The sequence below is a fragment of the Mobula hypostoma genome, chromosome 6 (assembly GCF_963921235.1).
Source record: "Mobula hypostoma chromosome 6, sMobHyp1.1, whole genome shotgun sequence".
Classification (NCBI taxonomy): domain Eukaryota; kingdom Metazoa; phylum Chordata; class Chondrichthyes; order Myliobatiformes; family Myliobatidae; genus Mobula; species Mobula hypostoma.
The window spans coordinates 59,254,356-59,274,340 of NC_086102.1; positions in this window are offsets into that span (position 1 = coordinate 59,254,356).

Here is a 19,985-nt window from a genome sequence, read left to right on the forward strand (position 1 = left end):
GTCCTTAACCATGCTTCAGATTTCATCTACTTCAATATCACATGCAGAGTGGTAGAGATGTATTGCAGTCCTGGATTCTCTTGATCATGGAGTGTGTGTCATGGAGGTTACACCGCATGGCAGTGAAACACCGGTAATTAGATTCACTGACATGCTGGATCTCATTTAATAAATGTTTAGAACTACATAATTTCTTTCATTTCAATCTACTAATTACTCACTAGTTTCTTCTATCTAAGTGAGACAAACTTTGCCATGGAAATAAATCGGAATGCTGGTTCCCACTGTGACACTTATAATAATGAACACCATCTGTTTGAGGAAGTGCAAAGTTGATGGAAAGCAGCCCTAATGTAAATAAAAGCAGGAATGAAATAATAAATACAGCAGAAATAGTGAGCAAAATGTTTTAAAGAACGTTTGAGAAGGCAAATATTAAGAATGGATACTCAAAAAGACAATGGCTGTTAAACAATAAATAGCAAAAGAGCAAATATCCATCTATTGGGATTGGAATTGAAGATACTGTACATACAGTATATAACCATACTTAAGCTCAAAATACTGGGAGTCTACTCTTTGGAATTGAGTAGTTATTTCAGGAATGTGGATTAAGGTTTATAAGATGTTGATGGGAATATATTTTTCTTGTTACAGTTACATATTTCTGAGGAAAAGATGTCGTATCCTTTCTTATAAATACTTCCACAGCATTCTTCGTTACAATCCTCAAAAATCCTATTTTTATTAGAATCATTTAGAATTCAATCCACAAAGAGCACAGTGTGGGTGCAGAAATTTGTTTGTCACTTAAATAAAAGAGGATAATTAAAGAGGAGTGGCAAGATCTTCAAAGCTTTTGGAAAGACTTGTAAAGAGACTGAACTGATTATCAGCCTTTTATCAGTTCAGATTCCTTCTGAGTCGTTCTGAAGGATGACTGTTAAGGGTATAACAATTTACAGGAAGAAATTATGTGAAAGAAAATCAAAACCACTGTACATTGCAATTATGTGAGCAGCTGATTGTATAACTCACCATCTTTGTCATGGTTAATGCTTGAAAATGTTAACAATACTTGATAAACACTTGCATTGACCTTTTATATGCTTAAAGGGAGCAGCCAAAAACAAACTGTTGCCCAATGGTCTTGGATGCTTAGTTTTTAACAATAATTAAAATTCAAAGTCTTGCATTCTAGATCTTTAGTTTATAATGTGCATGATATTTTCACACACCTAATTACTATTTAAATAAGACTTCACCCAGCTTCAGGTACCTGTCCATCACACTTGAAAGAATGGAACATAGCAAAGGCAAATATCTAGTGTGGAATACATATTATTGTGCTTTGACTAAATTGGTTTTGCCATGCAATGTCTCATGAAGCATTAATGTGTTTATTGCGCACGTATTCATTTGGGTCTTTGGGATATTATGACCACCATCCCATGCTATCCACTGTGCTAGACTTACTGCTTTGTATCTGAAACAGATTATCTCAACTCTTCCATAAAATCTATTGGCAGACCTTTAGATTGCTGTGAGTGAAGCTGTCCTTCCAGTAACAGACTCCTGTCACTCTGAACTTTATGATTTGGTTTGCTTTTCCGAGCCCTTGAAACATTCAAGAACTTTAGGTCCTGCAGCAACCTGTGCTTTGTGGGATCAGTTGTAATTAGGTGCTCTGGCAGAAGTCAAGCCTATATTCTTGCATTTGTGTATTAAAGTGTTATTTCTAAGTAGATTGTTCTCTTGACTGTATATTCTGCATTAAAAAATCAGTTTACAATTAACTTATCTGCAGTTTGAATGGAATGCTGCTTGAGTGATAATTGTACATGTCTGGTAAGTAAGTTTGAAGCAATGAAACTATATTAATACCACTAAATCAAATTTAATAGGGTCAGTGTTTCTATCTGTCAAACAGCAGAGAATATATACAGCAATCACTTGTTTTGAATGACGCAAAACCAATTAAAATGTCAAGAAGTCTGGAAGTATGTAGGAAAAATCAGGACTCAATAATTAGCATAATATACCCAAGATAATGGTTTGGATAACATTGCTGCAGAGACAGAAAGCTAAACCAAGTAAACAGTAAATCAACATCCACTTGAACATTTTCCAAATGTTTCCAGTAATTTGATTTCACTATTTGTATTTCTCTTTTTCATTTATCACCTTGTCTTTTATAGTTATCACCTCAAAGCATCTTCCTCCCACGGGTAGAGTAGGTGAGCAAGTCATATGTAAGACAGAATATACACCCCCGGAAAATGCAAAACATGACATCTCTGCATCTTCCAATAGTAAATAATAATTCTTGTAATTAAGTCACATAATATCTTGAAAAATACGAAGAGAAACTCCTAATAGTGCATAATATCTTGAAAATGACTGCAATGTAAAGGGAAATTGGGTAGTAACATTGACAGCTTCTGAAAATAGGAATGAGGAATGTCAGGACCGATTAACCTCTGCCCAGTGATTGGAATACAAATGGCATACCCACTTCATTCTGCTTATTCACTTAATTGATTTCTGTATCCATTCGGCGCTGGACCCATCAACAGAAGGCTAATATTGCAAGTGGCTTAGCTCATTTTAAATTAGTTTGTACTGCTTAAGGACAGCCAGAAATATCTAAAGAGAAGGTGAGTGGAGCAGGCATAGGAAATGAAGCTGGTCCAGAAAATATTACAGAATGTTATAAACGAGGCATAACAGCTCTTTGATTTTCAGAAGCTGCCTTGCAAACGTAGGTGGATGAAGAAAAAAATTAGTAGAGATGTTCTGACTAGGAAACTCTCCAGACACGTAGCCGGAAGTCAGTGGGAAAACATATCAATGAAACTGCTATGAGCAATAATGTCCAGTAGCAAGTCCCTGAGGATTTAGTGCAGAGCTGAATGCACGTAAAGTTCGGTAGAAGTCATTTTCTTCCAACAGCACCATTTGTTTAACCACTGTTCAACGTATCGTCTCCCCATTAACCTCCAATAAAATCAACAGTCAAGATAGACATTTAGTACAGCTGCAAGTAACATACCCACATCTCACAACTTACACACTGTATCACATATTCAATCATGGCAGTCACAAACAAATTGCACATTGACGCACTTCTCTTTGTCCTACCAGACAAGGTAGCACAAAAGAAAAGCAAATTTTGTGTGCTGTATTATCTTGCTTGCATTCCACTTCACTCTTAACCAATAATCTGTTCTGATTTACAAACTGTAGATGATGTAAGCATGTGACTTGTTATTTCCCTCCTCTCCTGACCCAAACCTTATGAAAAGTCGAAGGACACCAAACCACCCCAATAATGCAGAACAGCAGAGTGGCAGGAGTAAAACATAGAAAACTCAGCAGTTTAGGCAGAATCTATGGAGAGAAAAGTGTTTCAGGTCAATGGCCTTTCAACCAAGCTGGGAATGGTTATTGATAAAAAACAGAAGGGACAGAAAAGTGTTATGGTGAAGGTTGATGTTGAGGTGGAAGACAAGAAAGGATAAAAGACCAGAGATGGAAGAGAGTACTAAAGGGAACAAAAGGGTGATTTAGAGGAGGTGTGAATGGGATGTCAGAGTAGTTGTCTCAAGTCATCAGAAGAAAAATTGAATGATAGAAAACTGAAATGAAAATGTTGGAAATGCCAAAACAACATTTCCTTTAATTCTACTTGGATTGCTACCCTGTAAATTCAGAGCATTGGCTTTATGGCTGTGGATTATAATCTGATTTGTGGAGTGCTACCAAAATATAACAATCTACCAGATTTTTTTGGGTGTTTTCATTGGGACGTCGCAGTGGTTGCATGGAGCATGAGCCCTTTATCATCTCTAAGGAAGACAACATGCATTCTTCTATGCCTGCACTCTGGCAGAGATTTGCCTAATGAATGTTAGTGTAACACTCGCTTCACCTAGCGGTTTAATATAGGGGGTGATAAGCCCCAGCCCGGCCAAATTTAAGCAATCTCATTTGGGTGGATGCTGCACGACATGTCCCCTGTTACAAATCAGTACCCTGAAATAACAAACAGTACACACTATGTGATTAAACGATTAAGCTTTATAACTATTACTTTGACTGCATGGTTAGTAGAGAAATGAAATATTAAAAAAGGGCCCAATTCTTATTAAACAGTCTGTGCACAAAGTTGGAGTTCACTCACAAGCCAATCGTCACTGCCCTTCGGACCCACACTCCAAGTCCACCCCGTTCGGCGGTCTACCAAATCTCCCCACTCGCGTCTTCTCTCTTCATCTCTCTCTCTCTCCCTCTTGCTGGCAAAAGCCCGCAAAATCAACTGGTTCCAGATTCACAAGACAGGGCAACAAAATCCTGATTGGCTAACATGCATAACCACAATCCTGTAATTTCCAGCCTTAACCCAAACAGTGCTGCTGCAGAGAAACTGTTACTTCAGCAGTGAACATTACAAAAAACTCATATTAGCAGTGAAACCTTACAGCACATTACACTCTCCCTCCACCAAATTTAGCCATGTCCTCATGATGTTCGCCAACGCTTCCTGCAAAACACAAAGCCTAATCCAGGTGCAAACGGCAGTGACATAGCTCCCCAAAACAGTAGAGATCACACCCTGGTCCCCAGGTGCGACATAGGTCAACCTATCTGATGGTCTTCTAATTCTCTGAGACCTCCGTACTTCCTCACCTAACACTTCAGGCTTAGATGCTACTGGGAATACTTCGGGCCTACTTGGCAAGTCCTCCCCCAATCTATCACTTGGGTTCCCCTGCAACTTGGAGCCCTCTGTCCCGTGACCAGGCCCCACTTCCTCTCCTTCAGAGTCCTGCTGTAACCCAGGCTGCCCAAAGATAGCATCCCCCGACTTCACCTGACTCAGCGGGAGAAGGGACAGGAGTCTCTTCCTCAATTAATGGGGAGTTAGCGAACAGCAGCATGTACCACACATCCAGATCATTATCCTCCGAATTAGTATCCCTCTCACGGGCGGGGCCTGGCCCAGCCTCTCCTGCTGTGGGCCCTGCAGTCTCCCCACGTTATTGCAGAGTCCTCTTACTAGGTGTAGGCTCCAAGTCGGGCTCTGGGTCTATCTGCACTTCTTGTCCCAGGGGCAACAGGTAGTTCCGATGGAGAATCTTGACAGGCCCATTCCCCTCCTCTGGTCTCACCCCGAAAACCAGTAGGTTTGGCATCTGACTCTCCATCACATAGGGTCTGGCCGCCTAGCGGTCAGCCAACTTGTGCTTTACCAGTATCCCAAATTCCTTATGAGGACTCGGTCTCCCAGCAGGAGTAGGGAGAACCTCACCTTTTGATCAAACCTCCTCTCATTTCCTTGATTCTGCTTGGCGGCCGTGACCCCAGCCAATTCATAAGCCCTTTTCAGCTCTCTTCTCATATCAGACACATACTTCAGATGTCTTCCGTGGTAAGACACCCTTTTCAGTCCGAAAACAAATGTCAATGGGCAACCTCGCCTCACACCCAAACATCAGATAATATGGCGAGTATCCAGTAGCTTCATTTTGTGTACATTTGTAACTGTGAACCAGATGCCCAATATGTTGACTCCACCTGCTCTTCTTGCTGATCTCCAGGGTCCCGAGCATGTCTAGCAAGGTCCAATTAAACCTCTCAGGCTGGGAGTCACCCTACGGGTGATAGGGCGTGGTCTTCGACTTCTCGACTCCAAACATGCCCAGTAACTCATAGGTGAGTCTGCTCTCGAAGTCCTGTCCCTGGTCACTATGTATCTGCCTGGGAAGGCCATAATAAATGAAATACTTCTCCCATAAGGCTTTTGCCACCGTAGTACCCTCTAGTCCTTGGTAGGAAAAGCCTGCGCATATCTGGTGTAGTGGTCCGTGATGACTAAGACATTCGCCGTGTTGCTGGCATCAGGTTCTATGGACAGGAAATCAATACACACCAGGTCCAGGGGCCCTGCACTCTGCAAGTGGGACAAAGGAGCTGCTCGCATAGGCAGTGTCTTCTGCTGTATGCAACGAATGCATGACTTGCAGTATTCTTCAACCTCCGACTTCATTCGGGACCAGTAAAACCAGTCTCTGAGCAATCCATAGGTCTATCCCACCCCCAAATGTCCAGAATCATCATGAAGTGACTTCAACGCAATCCTCAGATACTTTTCGGGCAGAACCAGCTGGCAACGCTAAGGCAGGTCTGGGGGTGACGTGACCTGGTATAAGATCTGGTTCTTCAACCCTAACCGAGGCCATTCTCGCAGTAATGGAGGCACCGACGCATGTTTCGTCTTTTCCACTTAAGCCATGTCTCCCTTTTCAGCCGTGGACCAAATGGTACCATGCCTGGATCATCTCACTGAGCAGCTGCCACTTCCCCAGAACTCAATTCTGGTAGCTGATTTGTCTTCAGAGCAGTCAGGTTACAGTAAACTTGGGGTATGGCGTCAGCAGAAGTCCCCAGTTGATCCACTGCTCGATCCTGCCTCTCCTTTTCCTCTGCCTTCATGGTGATGGCAAACTGACACATGGCCTTCACCCCAGGGGCAGGGACGCTCTCCCTCTCCTTGTCCCTGTCTAGTCCCTCATGCACCCGTCAGGACAAAGCATCCGCATCAATGTTCCAGCTCCCCGGCCGGTACTTCAGGCTGAAATCATCAGCAGACCACGCTGCCAACCACTGACGGCCTGTGGCATCCAGTTTCACCGAGGTCAGGAGATAAGTTAGGGGGTTGCTGTCTGCCCTCACCTCAAACTTGGCCCCATAGAGATAGTCACTCGGCTTATCCACCACCGCCATTTCAATGCCAGGAATTCGAACTTGTGTGTGGGATAGTTTCTCTCAGAGGGTGACAAACTCCGGCTGACAAATGCCACAACCCGGCCTCAACCTGGTGTCCTGATCCTGATACAGGATGCCCCCTAAACCCTCCTGGCTGGCATCTGTGTGCAGTACATACAGCAATCTGGGGTCCGCAAAAGCCAGCACCGGCGTCCAGGTCAGCAACTCCTTCAACGACTGAAAGGTCTCCTCACATTATCCATCCCACCTCTGTCCCACGGGCTCCTTCACCCTCCTGTCCTTTTCTCCCCCTCTCTTTCTTCCCCAAGGGAGGGTAACCACACAGAAACTGATTCAAGGGGAGTCTCACTTTGGTGTAGCCCTTCACGAATCTCCGATAATAACCACAGAACCCAAGGAACGAGGGCAGAGCGCTTACAGTCTGGGGCCTTGGCCAAGTGGTCGTCGCTTCTATCTTAGCCGGGTCTATAGCTACTCCACCATGAGATTATGTGTCCGACATAGCTAACATTTGGCAGAACTGGCACTTGTCCAGGAAAAGTTTAACTCTTCAGCTTTCAGGCAGCTGAGCACCTTCAGTAGCCTCACTTTATGTTCTTCCAAGGTGGATCCAAATACTATGAGGTCATCCAAATACACCAACACCTCAAGCAAGTTCATATCCCCCACCATCTTCTCTATGACCCGCTGGAAGTTTGCAGGGGCTCCCGCTATGCCCTGGGGCATCCTTTTGAACTGGAAGAATCCCATGGGACATATAAATGCCGTCTTCTCTTTGTCGGCCTCACTCATTGATATTTGGTAATATCCACTCCTCAAATCCAGCACACTAAACCACTTCACACCACTCAGACAGGCCAGTGCGTATTCAACCCTCAGGACCGTATACTGGTCAGGGACGGTGCGCCTGTTCAGACACATGCGTACCTTCTCGTTCTTCTTCCGGGCCACTTCTTTTGGGGGCTTCAGGACTCAGTGATGATCCCAGCTTCCTTCAATTTACACAAATGCTGCCGCACATCTGCAGGAGCCAGTCACTGCGACCTCCCTCTAAACGGGGTATCCTCGGTCACCCAGATAGTGTGACGAGTGCTCTTGGAACAACCCACATCAAACTCGCCAATGGAAAATACACCTTTCAGCTTCAACATCTTCTCTACCAGCCACCTTTTCCAACCAAATGGCACTGGGGACTCTCTGAAGTTGAATGACTCAGCTGTCAACTTTTAGATTAGATTAGATTATGAGAACACTCAGTCCTCGTTTATTGTCATTTAGAAATGCATGCATTAAGAAATGATGCAACGTTCCTCCAGAGTGATATCACAAAAAAAACAGGACAAACCAAAGTCTAACACTAACAAGACCACATAATTCTAAGATATAGTTACAGCAGTGCAAAACAATACCATAATTTGATAAAGAGCAGACCATGGGAACGGCAAAAAAAAGTCTCAAAGTTCTGACTGACTCCCGATAGTCCCCGACAACAGGCGGCAGAAGGGAGAAACTCTCTCTGCCATAAACCTCCAGGGACTGACAACTATCGATGCATTGGAAGCACCCGACCACAGCTGACACTGAGTCCGTCCGAAAACTTCGAGCCTCTGACCAGCCCTTCGACACCGAGTACCGAGCACCATCTCTGCCCAGTGCTTTGACTCCATCCTGGCCGCTGAGCAACAAGCAAAGCTGAGGACTCGGGGCCTTCCCCTCCAGAGATTCTGGATCACACAGTAGCAGCGGCAGCGAAAAAGGCATTTCAGAAGTTCCTCCAGATGTTCCTCCGTGCTCTCACATCTGTCTCCATCAAATCAGGATTGTGCACGGCACCCTACTTGACAAATTACAGATATCATTCACCTGAGTGGCCGCGCAAGCTGCGTCGCGCCGCCATCTTCCCCATTTTTCCCCCCTTTTCCAATAGTTTCTCCCTGGCGTGCCACACGGGAACACTAGATGTTACCGGCACCGGGAACATATGTGCCAGGGGCATCCCCTGCTTGAAGGTGACCTCCCTCTTTGTAGTGTTCCTGACGATCACTGCCATCCTGTTCACCTGTACAGCTGAGGGCTTCTACAATTCGGGCCTCACCAATAGACCAGCAGGAAATCCTGACTCCCCTCGTGGTTTTCCGGAGCATCCACTAAGAGGGCTTCACCCTCAGGCACTCCGGGAAATTTGGGGGTCCCCATCACTCTTGCTACTTCCCCGGGCCGTACCACCATTGGCTTCGACTGGGTGAACCACACAGTCCCTCGTTTAAATTTGGTATCCGTCCCAATGCTGCCACGCACTTCCTCAAATCAGCTCGAGACACTGGGTGCACAGACAAGGTCCCCAAAAAGCTTTCACCTGCCTTCTCCTTGCAGGCCCCCTTGAGACTCTTTACAAGAGGGGTGTGGTCCCCACCATAATTGAAACGTTGCCCTTCTCAACAGGGTTCAGACAAACCAGCACCAATGTATCAAGAACCTCAGACACTCCATATTGGTCTCCGAGAACTCCAGTTTTATTGACAAATAACCATCGTATGGATAATCACCAGCACTGAGAACCGAAATCTACAGTGCGTTGAATGGTGTCAAGGGTAAATGCTTCAGATACTGGTTGTAAAACGAATGGTACAGCAACATGACCTGTGACCCAGTGTTGAGTATGGCTTTAGCGTAAATACTCTTGATCCGTAGCGACACACTGGAGCATAGTCCCTCAGCGCTGGTCTGCATTAAAACGAGAGCTGCGCCCTCCATTTTATCAAACTTCCACTCACATTCGCAACTTTAACAGTACTTAACAGCGGAAATAACAATTCATCTGGAGTACAAATATCTGCCCCACTGGGTTATTGCTCAAGGTAATCACACAGCTTCCAACCAAATCAATCCGAATGTAGCCCCCACAATTCTAACACTCGCTTCGCCTAGCGGCTTAATATAGGGGGTGATAACCCCCTGCCTGGCCAAACTTAAGAAATCTTGTTTGGGTGGCTGCTGCGCGATGTGTCCCCTATTACAAATCAGCACCCCTAAATAACAAACAGTACACAATATGCTGCGATTAAACAATTAAGCTTTATAACTCTTACTTTGACTATATGGTTAGTAGTGAAATGAAATATTTAAAAAATGGCCAAATCTTATTAAACAGTCTGTGCACAAAGTTGGAGCTCACTCACAGGCCGATCGTTGCTGCCCTTTGGACCCTTGCTCCGAGTCCACCCCGTCTGGCAGTCTACCAAATCTCTCCATTCGCGTCTTCTCTCTTCATCTCTCTCTCTCTCTCTCTCTCTCTGGAAAAAGCACGCAAAATCAACTGCTTCCAGATTCACAAGACAGAGCAACAAAATCCTGATTGGCTAACATGCATCTATAGTCCTGTTATCTCCAGCCATAAGCCAAACATTGCTGCTACAGAGAAACTGTTACTTCAGCAGTGAACATTGCAAAAAAAAACATTACATTAGCAGTGAAACCTTACAGCGCGTTACATTAGCAAACCAACCTGCATGGCTGCTGGTTTTGCCAGTATGCTGTGACTTGTAGCTGGAGCCTAGTGAACCCAAATGTGTTTGAGATGGTCCTGCAAGGTCTTTGCAGTCTCCAGCACTGAAAGTCTCACCAACCTGCAGCAGCTACAATTAAATTGTTAATTTAGTAATTTGGAATATGTGTCAGAATTGTAGATTTCCTGGACCACTAGAACAACTATTTAAAATCCACTCTTTCAGATGTTACTTTCCAGTAAACCCAGTAAGTTTAAAAGGAGTGTGGGAAACAAGGTCCTGGCCAGTGTAGGAAACAGATTTAGGTGAGTTTCCATTGAGCATGGAAACCAGGATCCACGCCAACTGCGGTATGTAAATATTTCCATCTCCAACCTGAGGGAAGCAGTATAGAAATCAGTTGGCAGTTTAATAATCTGACAATGTGGCCCTTGCCTTTCCATGAGTTTGGATTTGTGACTGGACCAAGTCATTAACAATGTCTTTTCTGAAATATTCATATTTCTTTTGTGAATTTCACACAAGAGAAATGCTCCTGAAAAAGGAATGTGGACATGGCTTCCAGTTGGGGCTATTGTACGGCTGCTGCTGTTTTTGTTGTTCGGTTAGTCTCACCACACATAGTCGCTGCTCATTCTGCCAGCCATGCTTTATTGCAAGGACAATGCGACAAAAGCATCACAACTTGAAGCAATTAATCTGAACCTAGGTCTTGAAGTCAGGCAAGAAATTAAATATTTAGAATACCGTTTCTTAGAGTTTTGTAACAGCAAACATGAAACAGTGTGGTGAATTATAATAGTAACCCGAACAAAATCTATCAACAGCTAAGCAGTAAGTAGATGATGACTTCCTTAAATGGTATTGGTGAGAAGTTCTTGTTGTTGTTGAATACACTGTATACCCTTTGGCAAGGTTAACAGCATATGTTGACTGAAATGTCAGTTATGGCATCAATTGAACTGTGTATGCTGATTGAAGACATGGTCTGCCTGCTTTGCACACTTCTACTGCACCTTAATTATGCATAACCCAATGCACCAACCTGGGTCTCTTGTGCATCTTGTATGTGAGAAGTACACACTGGTCACAGGTACTATCGGAGGTTTTAAGGACAGGATAGACCATTTAAACTTCTCTCTATCCCAGTTTTCTAATATCTCTCCCAGTTGAAATAGTGATTCTCTTAGATCATAAGACATAGTAACAGAACTAGGCCATTTAGCTAATAAATCTGCTCCGCCATTTCATCATGGCTGATCTCGGATTCCATTCAAACCTATACACCTGCCTTCTCGCCATATCCTTTGATGCCCTGACCAATCAGAAGTCTATCAACTTCCACTTTGAATCTACCCATGGACTTGGCCTCCATTGCAGTCTATGGCAGAGCATTCCACAGATTCACCACTCCTTAGCTAAAAAAATTGTCCTTACTTCTGTTCCAATAGGTTGCTCACCAGTTCTGAGGCTGTGCCCTCTCATTCTGGATACCACCACTAGAGGAATCATCCTCTCCACATCCACCTTACCAAGTCCTTTCAACATCTAGTAGGTTTCAATGAGGTCCTCACACATTCTTCTAATTCCAGTGAGAACAGGCCCAAAGTTGCCAAATGCTTCTCATATGTTAACCCTTCCGTTCCTGGAATCATCCTTGTGAACGTCCTCTGAACTTTTTCCAATAATAATACCTCCTTTCTGAGATGAGAGGCCCTGAACTGTTGACAATTCTCCAACTGTGGCCTGACTAGTGCCTGATAAAGCTTCAGCATTATCTACTTGTTCTTGTATTCTATTCCCATGAAATAAATACCAACATCGCATTTGCCTTCTTTACCGCAGACTCAACCTGTGAAGTAACCTTCTGGGAGTCATGCCTGAGGACTCCAAAGTCCATTTGTACTTCTGATGTTGGAATTTTTTCCCCTTTTAGATATAGTCTGCACTATTGTTCCTTTTACCAAAATGCATTTTCATACATTTCCCAAAATTGTATTCCACTTACACTTTCCCCCCTATTTATCAGTCTGATCTGCTGTTCACCAGAGAAATCAAGTGGAATTGGATGACTACTGTGCAGAAAAGTTTTCTTCAGCCTGCGAGGATGACTGAATTTCCAGAAGTCTGTCACTTTAATTACTTATCCCAATTCCACTATGACGCCTGTGTCATTGACCTCTTACTGTTCAGGCAAAGGCCAAAGTAAGCTTGACAATTACCATCTCATCTTCTGTCTGGTCACATTGCATCCCAAGTAACTCAACAATGAATTCAACATTTCCTCAGACCTGGAATGTTAATAGAATCAACAGTGTCTGACCTGCTAATTGTTTCTAGCATTTTCTGTTTCTATATTAGATTAATAAAATCTTCATTTTTATTGTTGCTTTTTGTGAAATGCCATCACTTTGACACTAAGTAACAATTATCCCCAAAGCTAGTTTTTGACTTGAAGTATTTTGTTGTTTAGAAAAGTTAACATTAGTTTGCTATATGGAGGAAAAAAGTAACGTGTTGAAAGACCAATAAAAATACCTCTAAGAAATGAATAAACAATAAATAAAACAAAGGAAAATACACATTGAAGATGTGGTTAAATCTGTTCTCAATGAGTAATATTCGTCAAAAATCAATATCCTTTGTGCATTTCAACCAGCTGTCTTGAAAATGATTGATTGAAGAACAGCACTTATGAATCTTCTGTGTTATAGCATTATCTCCGTGACTCAGAACAAATTGATTTCCTGCAACAGCAAAACATTGCCTACTTCTGTTTATTGCGAGGATATGGACTGTTTGTGGACTTCTTAATATTGCTGATTACTTCAGTGCAACCTCTATTGTCCTACAAGAAAACTGATTTCAGTGGTTTCTTTCCTGTAGTAGCTTCAGATACAAATGCTTGCAATGAATTGACAAATGCAAAGCACTAGAAACACAATATATGGCTTGACATACTGAAAGTAATAAAAAACAGGTGAGCATTTAGTATGTTTGATTCTCTTTCCTCTGTTCATTATTTTAATGGAAGCCCCAGAAAAGCAGATTGATGCCACTGTTAAAATACCAGAGGAGAATATTGGAGTATGTGCAAAGTGATCGTTTGCAATAGCCACTTTCCTGCTTACAAGCATATGAGGTTAAGTTAAATCCATGATTTTATTTATAGTTTGCATTTTATTGTAAAACCTAACAGCTAACACCTGATTTTCAGTCCTTCCTTATACTTATTTCCAATGATAGCATTTTGTACGTCAGGGGATAGGTAGAAGAGGCAAATCAATGGAATTAGTCTGCTGAAAAAAGAGATTGGGGAGAAGGGCATCCAATTATGCGTAGTATGATTTTCAATTTTCTGACAACGGGGATTAAAGGAAATGATGACAACCTACAAGCCACCATTATAATATTTCAGATTATTAAAACATGAGATTGTGTGGAATTTGGGTTTGGCTACCAAGTGTAAGTCAGCAGCAAGGTGGATTCCAGAAGCCCCAGTTTCGTTTCAGATGTGTTTTATTACATCTGTCACTAGGGGCTGTAAGAACTTTGTTCCTTAGCGTTATCTCAAAACAGCAGAGTAGAAATACCAGAAAGGCTCCAAGATGACATAGTTGGTGCTGGTTTAAGAAGCCAGCAGGAGATAGAGCAGGGGTAGTCTCTGGTCTTTGATTACAAAGACCAGTTGTAGGATGTAAATGACGCTTGGCCACTGGTGAAGGGAAGATAGTATGTTCAGTATTAAATTACGTTGACAGTAGGTCTACAGAAAATGAAGTATAGCTATGTTCTAAATGATAATACAAATGTTTTAACTTGAGAGAACTCATCCATGTCCTTGAGATCCATGAGAGAGAGCATCCTGACTGGCTGCATTACTGCCTGGTATGGGAACTGTGCCTCCCTTAATTGCAGGACTCTACAGAGAGTGGTCCAGACAGTCCAGTGCAGCTGTAGTTGTGAACTTCCCATGATTCAGGACATTTACAAAGACAGGTGGGATAAAAGGGCCCGAAGGATCTTTGGGGACCAGAGTCACCCCAACCACAATCTATTCCAGGTGCTACCATCTGGAAAATGGTACCACAGCATAAAAGCCGGGACCAACAGGCTCCAAGATAGCTTCTTCCACCAGGCCATGAGACTGATTAACTCATGCTGATTTGAGTGCATTTCTATGTTATATTGAATGTTCTATTTATTATAAATTATTATAAGTTACTATGATTGCACATTGCACATTTAGACGGTGACGTAATGTAAAGATTTTTACTCTTTGTGAAGGATGTAAGAAATAAAGTCAATTCAATTACTCCCCATAGGAAATGGTCCAAGCAATAGACAATGACAATTAGTCCTCAGAGACAGTCACTGACTTAGAAAGCTCTCGGTTGCAATATGATCCATCAACTCAGATATATACACTGCAGTGAGATTTATGAGATGGGTAGGCTGGTATTCACCTTTTGACCTATCGCCTTGCATGTCATAACTGAACAAGGGCACATAGTTATAAGAAAGACAGAACTGGAGTGTACACTGGAGTGTCAAAGCTTCTGTAAATGCCTTTCTTGCTTCTGCACTGTGAGTCTTGCTGATACAGGTTTGAGTTTTACGGCTGCTGGTTTTAATGGTACTAAAAACGGAAGTCGAAGGAATTTCCAGTAAGAGTAGAAGTACCAGTGTGCACATGCAATGGCCTCTCGGGGGCCAATCAAAGGTGCCTTTTCCCATGTTAAATGTGTTTTTATACATAGCAAGACTATTCTTGACTCCAATAACTACCTGCTCAACAGGTCCACCACATCAGTGAGCTGCTCATTGCTTGGAGTAGCTGGCCAGGGTATTGTAAGAGCCGGCCAGTGATTCGGAGAAGGCGAGTTGGCCCATTGGATGGGGAGATTGAATCAGGCTGTTGGGTCCAGGAGGTCAAATCGATCCATCGGGCTGGGGAGGACAAGATGGACTGTCAGGCCAGGGAGGTTGAGATGGATCGTCGGGCCAACGATAATGAGATAGGCCATCAGGCTGAGGATGACGAGATGGGCCATTGGGTCTAGGATTTGAGCCGAGCCATGAGACTGGGAGATTCGAGTTGGGGCGTTGGGCCGCAGAAGAAGCCAGATTGGGTTCGAAAGAGCTGACCTGTGTGGAGACCGTGCTGCTGCGTGCTATTCGGGGGCACCGGATTTGGATGTGCCGTGAAACTGTGAATGACTGTCTTGGATGTTTCTTTTGTGATCGCAAGACCCTGGTGGACATTGATTGTCGCAGAACTGTTTCCCTAGTTTGGTGGCGGGCCAGGCAGCGAGGCAGCAGTGTCTCCTCCATTGTAGCTAGGACTATGCCTCAGTCCTTCAACTTGCTTGCTTTGTAGTGTGGTGTCCAGGCTCGGTTGGAGGGTGGCCTCTGCCATTGGTGCTGCCCTCCAGTGTCGGATCGGTGGAATTACAGGCTTCAGTGCAGGGAACCATCAATTTGTGGGACTTGTTGCTCAGGAACATGGACTAAAAAAATCGTTTTCTTATGTGACTATGTTCTTTTTTTCCCTTTCTCGTTATTTTGAATGCATGTATATAGTTTTGAAGCTTGTCCCCAGAGGAACACTGTCTCATTCAGCTATACCCATGTATGGTTTGAATGACAATTAAACTTGATTTGATTTACTTGTCCTGCTGCCTCGTTCTGCTGCTGTGCTTTCCATTACTCCTCTATTTGGGTGCCGGTGGTCAACTTAGCCCTCATCCATGATCTGAAATAACACATTATAGCTGCACTCAAATTGAATGTATTAATTAGAGCTCCAAAGTATGGATCAGATCTCCCTGGGCAATAACTCCAAGCTGTACAAACTGCCTCGCAATCATAAAAAAAAGAAATGATAGGAACATTCAGCAAGTCAGACAGTGTCCTTGTAAAGAGAAAAATAATAAATGCTTCAGTCTAAGACCTTCCATCAGAACTGGGAAATAGAGCAAACAAGTTCTGTTCATGATGCAGAAATGGCAGGGGAGTTGTCGTGGAGATAGAAAATCTGACTAGGAAGTTACAATGGGAAGAACCCCTTCAAATTGCTAGAATGGGCAGAGAGGGAAAGACGGAGCCTGGTGATAGAACCTTGTTGAAGCTCGAGGATACTGAGAAGAACGGGCCATTGAGTGTGAAGCTACTGGATGAAAACTGAGGACCAGAGCAACTCTAACTTTGCTCTGTCTGGTGCAAGTGTGGATGACAGCAAAGGTTCAGAAAATAGATGTATTGCAGTCCAGGGCTCTATTATCCAAGGTACATTGGAAGCGAGGGAGAAGAAAATCATTTCAGAGATATCTGTGCACAAAGTTTCATTACTGCAGCAAACATGGCAGAAATGGAGGAACTTGGGGAAGAAAAAGGGGAGATCACCTAGGACACAGAATGGAAGGAAGTAAAATCTAGATAATTGTGGGAATCTGCGAGCTTGTAATGGATGTTTGTGACAAGCCTATACCTTGACGTAGTGTCAAAGTGAAGTGATCAAGAAAAGGAAGGAAAAAGTCAGAGATGAATTATGTACAGTAAACGTGAGAGCAGGGTAGAAATTAGAAGCAAAAAGTAATGAAATTTTAAATTCCATTTAACTACAAGAAGTAACACAAAGAATTTGCAGTACACTGTAAGAAGTGTTGAGGAGACTGAAACTAAAACTGTTCTTGTTGTGTCTGTGCACAACTACATATTGATTAAATAAAAGCACGCACATGGGAGATGGTTTTAACGGTAGTATTTATATTGCAGCAAGAGACAGAGAGAGAACAAGGAAGTGAACAATGAGCATACATAGACAACAGCACATGTGCAGACAACAGATCAATATGCAGTGCTAAGCAGGGGGAGGGGTTCATTGCTCTAAAACAAATAGATCCATACATTACACTTCCTCCCCATTTAGATTAATGCAACATAAAACTGTATATGAACAAAACATTCAATTTCCATTTCATAAACCCATATTCCAAATGAACTTGCTTTCACAATAACAGTCCATAATTAATTTCACAGTTCTAAAAGTTCAGTTTTTTGGGTGGCGATTTGTTTCTTTCAGAATAGCGCCTCTGTGGAATGGCATCAGGTTTGGCAAGTGCCTTGTCAATGATAACGTTCTTGTTGCGCCTCTGGACCTGTGTATGGTTGTGTTCTGTGCTTGTTAGTGATCTTGAAGCAAATGCAATCAGGCATTCTGATCCATCTTTCATAATGTGTGATGCATTCTAGTCTGATGCGCAGGGATAGGTCATAATGGGTGAGCAGTTCATCGGATGTTATTAGTCTCTTTGTTTCCTTGAATACTTTTTCACATCTTTCTGACCATTCTCACTTCACTCCTGTCTGTAACAGTGCATTCAATGGATGCAGCACTGTAGCAATGCTTGGGAGAAACTGGTGGTAGTAGTTTACAAGACTGAAGTACGACCTGTGTTGTGACACATTTTCCGGTTAGGATGCCTGTAGCACAACTTCAGTTTTCTCTTGTGACTTATGTAAGCCATGCTTGTCAATGACATGTTCACAATATGAAATTTCATTCTTGAAAAATTCACATTTCTCTCTCTTTGCACGCAGACCATACTCACTCTGCCTGTTAAGCACTTTACCAAGGTTCTGGAGGTGCCCTTCATCATTCTTGCCAGTCACAATGATATCGTGAAGGTAACATTGTGTTCTTGGGATATCTTAGAGCACTTGTTCCAATGCTATTTGTCAATTTGCTGGAGCTGATGCAACGCCAAAGACAAGACAATTATACTGGAACAATCCCTTGTGAGTGTTGTGAGGAACTTCCTGCTTGACTCCTCAATCTCCATTTTCAGATAGGCTTGTGACAAGTCAATCTTTGAAAACCTCTCCCTGTCTGCCAAAGACGCCAAAATGTCTTCTATTTGTGGCAGTGGATACTGCACAGTACACAGCACAGCATTAATGCTCACTTTGAACTCCCCACATTTGTGAACGGCTCCAGTTTCTCCCTTCTTGGTCACCGGGACAAAAGTCGTGATCCAATCACTCCACTCAACCTTGAAAAGAATTCTAGAGCCTCCAAGTTCTGCAGTTCCACTTTAGGACATAATGCGTAACACACCGGACGCGCTTTATGGAACCTTGATGTTGCTGCTTCAATTCAATTCTGGCCTTCATGCCTTTGAGTTTACCAATCCCTTTTTCAAACATCTTCTCTTAGCATTAAGCAGCCGTGCCTGTCTCTGGTTAGTGCTGCCATTTGGGCTGCTGTTGCCTGTTGCTGCCACACTGAGAGCTTTGACTGAGTGCCAGTCTAGTTGGATTTTTCTCAATTATTCACATCCGAAAAGATCTGGCCATCCACTTTTCAATACGTAAAGATCTAACTGCTGTGCTTGGCCTCCATACATCACATTTACTTTCAGTTTGCCTTTGGGAGACACTTTTTCAGCTGTGTAAGTCTTTAACATCACTGAGGTTTTCTCTATTGGTATCTTAGAAAACAGTCTGTTGTAGTCAGCTTCGGGAATTATAGACACGACTGACCCTGTATCCAGCTCCATTTTCAGTTTTACACCAGACACGTCTATTGTGATGATTTTGTGACCTGCTTCACTTATACTATGCAGTTCTAGGCATGACAGTTCACTTCTGTCAGACACTATGTTGTCTGATTCTGTTTGGTAACTTTATGCTCTCGCTTAGTTTTGTCTTTGAGACTTTTCATTCGGTTGTGCTTTTTGTCTACCTTACACACTCTCTCTAAGTGACCTCGTCTGTGACACTTCCTGCAAACTTTTTCTCTGAAACAACGATCATTTGCATCGTGAGAGGATGTGCCCCATCAATAACATCTTTGGCTTTTTACACCATTTTTGCACATTTTGCATTTTGTGCATTTCACATTCTAACTTCTTTTTTTGTAGTTCTGCTGCATCCTTTGCTGCAGTCTCTAATGATATTACAATGGTCAATGCCCGTTCTAAGGTTAGGTCTCTTTTCGACAGTAGCCTCTTTGGAGTGCTTTGACTATGCATGTCACATACAAGTCTGCCCCTTAACGCAGTTCAATACAGTTCAACCTTCTTGATGCACGACTCCCAGCCCTCATTAGCACTATCAAATTCAACAACTTTCCCGACTGAAGCCATCACCACGTTATTCCCAATTTAAATTCAACACGTCTATCACCGTCACTCATGGGTCCTTCAGCTTTCTTGTGCTGTTTAACTCTCGCTTTTTCGGCCTGTAACTATCGGTGCAGCTTGTGATATTTTCTGACATTTGGGTTCGTACTCATCGCCAATTTGTTGTGTCTGTGCACAACCACATATTGATAAAAGCACGCACGTGGGTGATGGCCTTAACAGGAGTATTCACATTGCAGCGAGAGAGAGAGAATGAGAGAGAACAATGCACATTTCTAGACAACAGTGCATTCGTTGCTCTATAAGAAATAGACCGATACACTACAGTGCCATGAATCCCACAAAAAAAGACAAACATAGCATGACCCATGTGTGTTCCCATGGTAACACTCCTAATCTGGAGAAAGAGAGTGGAGCAGAAGAAGTTGTTCAGTGTGGGAATCAGTCTACCTGAGAGCATAATGTACCTTCTTAGTAAGAACGCTATGAACTTATATTTTCACCTTGGTGGATTTGCTGTGAGTACTTAGTGTTATCTTGCCAA